Here is a 4,841-nt window from a genome sequence, read left to right on the forward strand (position 1 = left end):
ATGCAGAAAGTTCCAGGGTATTGAAGAGTTGAATAACTTTTGTAGAGACTTTTGTAAACTGTTATCATAGCCAGATGATTACTGTTCTGATTTTGTTGATATGAATAAAATTTCTGAAAGTAATATTGCATTTTACCCTTCCTAACTTCTTTCAGTTTTTTTTATTAGATGCCAGACTAAGGGCAACTTGAACAATCTGGCATCCTTTGTATAATATACCTCTGTAATTACATTCTATCAATTTGTACTTAATTTAAGCATGGATTAGAATTAATTTAAAAAGTAATCTTCTAACTTCACTTTCAACATATGAATGCTCATAATACTTCAAAAGTCCCTGTAATATAAAGTTTGAAAAACATGTTAGCATAAACAATTATCCAATATTCAATTGACCTCTGCATGTAGTAGGTTAGTATGTAAAGAGAAAGAAAAAAAACTGGAGTGTGAAAATGTAAAACAAAAAGCAATAATGCACAAAAGGAAGGCCGAGAAAATAGGAATTGGGTAAGTAACCAGCCTCTCCTGGATAACAAAAGAAGAAAGATCTCATAGAGAAATTAATTCTCTGTGTTAAATATTTAAGGGCTGAGTGAACAAGTGATGCAATTACAGAGTGCATTGTCTGACTTTTACAAACAAGAAGCAGAAGAACTCTAAGCTGGGCTGTGTTGAATGGAAGGATAGTAGTCAAATTGCTTCTCTACTTGGCTTTGTAAATACTTATGACAATTGACTCTGTGTGCTTTGTAATTCAGCCTGATAGCTCTATAATTACTATGTCTCAACAAACAGTGAAATTGTGAACATTGTGTTTTCTTTGTTCATGTGTGTGTATGTGTGTATATGTGTGTGTGTGTGTTTTCCAGTTCCTCCATTGGCCCCCTGTGAGTGAGGCAAATTGATGAATATGTGTTTGTTGGAGAACAATGTTTCCAGTGATTATTTATCTTTCTTATGTCTGTTTCACTCAGCTTTGCTGCATAGGCATTGTAGCTTGCGCACCAATTCCCCAGGAAGAGGATTAATGCCTTCACTGAATTCACCTCTGCCACCTAACTATTGGAGATTAATGTTAGAGGGAAGTCTGATACCAACTTTGTGTAAGAAGAGAGGGGTTTAACCAAAAGGCAGAGAAAGTCTTTAGAGACAAGACAAGGGCCTGACTTTCCCTTGTTTGAAGCTTGTTATATCCGCATGATTTATGTAACTTGCTCAGGTTTCATAGTTTGTTCTGTGTATATATTTTATACTTCTGTTCCCACTAACCTATAATGATGCTCTCCATTTCTGTCTTTCTGAATCATTCAGTAAAATTCTATCCTGATAGGCTAGTTGTCTCCTCTCCTTAGATCAGCTCATCGTTAATTGGAGAATTTGAATATGAATATATGTATTGGTTTAAAAAAACCTTTTTTTAAGTCGGAGGGTGATATTGATAACTGATGACTTTCAGCCCTGAATATGATGAATCATTTATTTTAAGGCATCGTCAACTTCGGTGACACCACAAAGCTCTATGCTATGATCAAAAATGCCAGGTTCTCCTGTTTTCAGATCCCTTTCACAGTACCCATATGATAAGCTTAACTTGTATGACATAATAATAAGACAAAGGTAAGCATTCCAAATAAAGCAATATTTCTAGAATTTTAGATTAATTTTAATCACTGAAATTAGCATTTGATATTTTTCTGTAACAGAATACCAAATTATTGAGGTGGAATCAGACAAAAAATATGTCTGAGTATTTTATATTATTACAAGGCTGCTGAAATTTACCAATATTGTCGCCAGAAGATAGGCTAGTCCAACCCAACTCTGATTCAGTATAAATGTAATGAGATCAAAAAATTTGCATCAAACCTAAGTTCAAATCTAAGCTTTCTGTAGGAACTCTGTGAATGATGGTTTGAGAAATATAAGCAAGAATTCCCGTGCTTACACAAGACGTTTTTGATAATACTGTATATCTTTTGGATGCCTTACATTTGCTTTAATCAGAATTCTAGGGATAATCAACAGTATAGAACATATAACTGCTATAATCCAATTTAAATGAATGAATGGATAGGTTCTCATTTTTTATGCTGCACATTTACAGTCCTACAATCTATGAAGAGAAACTGCTTAACAGTTCATCATTTCACAACAATGCAGAGCATGATTTGATATGCTTATGTCATTATTGTTTCTCTACATTTTCATTCTGTGCATATCTTTCACTTCTTACTTTTGTAAGAGAAATAGAACTAAACACTGTTGGCAGAAGAAAGAGAATTATCTACTAGGATAGAGCAACGTATTTGACTAAAATACCTTGGATCAAATCTAATCTGATACTGAATAAACATCCTGAGAAATATGAACTGATGGTAGACACACGGAAAGCCCCTTAACAGGTACCCAGATTTTATCAGTAGAAGGTCTACTAGTAATTTTTTTCATATTTTATATGCTTAGATTCACAGATTTTAGGAGACAGCAGGAAGTTTTATTTTCAATAAGCAAAAATTTCTCAGCTCCTAGGACAGTTGATCAGCTAATCAATTTAAGGTCTATAAGGGAGCATATTTTGGAAATGGAATTTTATGAAACATCTGTAAAAACCCTCAAGGAATAACCATGGTAACAATTATAAAATACAGAGAATGAGATAGAGTAGACATTCAGTCAGGAGAGAGTAGAGATAATTTTCTTTAGAGATAGTTTAAGATGCCACAGAAATATTGGTTAAGGGCATAAGTCAGTTTAAAAAGTTATTAAGGGATGATTCTGGAAAGAAGAGAGGAAAGCTATATAATGATTGCTGTTGAGGTTTTATGGAACCATATTTTCATATGGTTCAAAGTACAGGGTTTGCAGAATTGTTGAATTTGGCTTTTGTAGTTGGGTGAGTTTGTGTCGATAAATACAGTCACAGTATATTTAAGAGTGATTCTATCAATTCAGTGGACAAATTAAATTGAGTCTTGCTGTTGGAAATATTCTTCCATTTCTTGACTTTTGCATGTGGACATACTTTTCCAATGATTGCATAGCCGTTTTCTCCATTAGTGCAATGGATAATTAATAACATAGATGAAATGATAATATTGGTAATATTTAGGTACTAAATTGTACCAAAAAATGAATTTCTTCTATTCTAGGTCCTCAGTGCTCAGTACTGACAAGATAAGAGGGCCATTAGAACTGAAACAAGCTGAGAAATAAAGATATTTTAACCCATTATATGCCTTTTGTAAAAGTGCATGCCCAGTCTGAAATATGTTTTCTTGCCAAACTTTTCTTATATTTTAAAGAATCTTTTGTTTTAATAAGTGCTAATATGTTGCATGCAAATTACTCTGAAGATAAATTCCTCACAAGACTACTATGACAATTTCTAAAGCTTGATCATAAAATTAAAAATCAGAAGAGCCAAGATATAAGAACAATCTTCAGGGTCTGGGTCTAGATATAAACACATTTCTAAACTATCACTCTACATAATATCTCAGGGTTTTTTCAAGGAGTTTTTGTGGATGAGAAACTATGATGATATATAGTACAGCTTAACTTTAGATAAGAAAATAGGCTTGCTTTTATATGGAAAACCGCAACACCTGGATCAGGTCTTTGGTTTGATGGATGAATGAGCTGAAGGAAAAAAAAGAAGTAAAAATTCATTGAAGCAGAAGATATGCACAACTCCCACTGTACAGGATGGTTATAACAATCTACCTGGGGTAGATTGCCTTTGGGTTTATAAAGCATCTGTCCAGATATAAGCTACAGAGTTTTCAAGATCATTGCCCGGCCTTCCAGCCATATTAGTCCCCAAACCTCAGAGGCACCATGCAGCTCATGTGAACTCACACATTTCATTTCTCTGACAATTGCCTTGTTCAATTTCACATCTCTGAGACCAGTCAGTCGGCACATGTCACTACTAGGCAAAATATGCCATGAATTGATGCCTAGGGCCCACAAGTAAAACTGGCTCAAGGCAAAAGTGAGGGATTCAGAACCTTTGGGGAAGAGAAGTAGCTTTTCCCGGATTGTCCAACCAGGATCTTTCTCTGCTCTGAGGAGGACCAATTGAAATTACATTTAAAAGTAGAGCTCTTTGGGGTGGGAAGGTGGCTCAGTGGTAGAGTGCTTGCCTTACATGCAGGAGGCCCTGGGTTCGATTCCCCAGTTCCACATAAGAGAAAAGAAAAAAAAAGCCGGAAGTGGCGCTGTGGCTCAAGTGGTAAAGCACTAGCCTTGAGCTGAAGAGCTGAGGGATAGTGCCCAGGCCCAGAGTTCAGGCCCCACGACCGGACCCCTCCCTCCCCCCCCCAAAAAAAGTAGAGATCTTTGTCCAACTGCTCACAGGCAAGACAGACAGTCAGACCAACAGGGAAGAAAGAAGACATCTTTGTATAGGTTACTGAAGGAGGGAGACAGGCACTAGCAGATTTGGGCAGGTCACACTCAGTCAATGTATGTGAAAGAAAAGAGTGCCATGAGTCCTACAACAGGAAAGAAGTATTTGTACTAGTGGTAAGAATGAACTTAAAAATACACTGCTCTCTAGAACTTCCAGACTAGAACCCAACTTGAACACATTTTTTAATTGTTATTGTAAAGGTATTGTGCAGAGGGCTACCGTTACATAAGTCAGATAATGAGTAAATTTATTTTTGAGGAATGTCACTTCTTCCCTCATTTTCCCCAGTCTGTCTTTCCTGATACTCCTCCCCAACAAGGTATGTTGTTCATTTTCAACATAGTCTCTAGTGAGTATCACTAATGCATTTATTCACCCGTTTTATAGCATTTTTATGCTCTCCTTTACCCTTCCACAAACAGATAAC

General features: G+C 35.9%; 1 non-coding gene across 1 annotated transcript; it reads left to right on the plus strand.

Annotated features, from left to right (window-relative positions):
- The first annotated feature begins 4,113 nt into the window (after positions 1 to 4,113).
- Positions 4,114 to 4,187, plus strand: Trnav-uac (transfer RNA valine (anticodon UAC)). The gene has a single exon. It is a non-coding gene; the product is annotated as a tRNA-Val (tRNA).
- Positions 4,188 to 4,841: the final 654 nt, after the last annotated feature.

The sequence above is a fragment of the Dipodomys merriami genome, unplaced genomic scaffold (genome assembly GCF_024711535.1).
Source record: "Dipodomys merriami isolate MVZ:Mamm:240054 unplaced genomic scaffold, mDipMer1.0.p SCAF_9, whole genome shotgun sequence".
In the NCBI taxonomy this organism is placed as follows: domain Eukaryota; kingdom Metazoa; phylum Chordata; class Mammalia; order Rodentia; family Heteromyidae; genus Dipodomys; species Dipodomys merriami.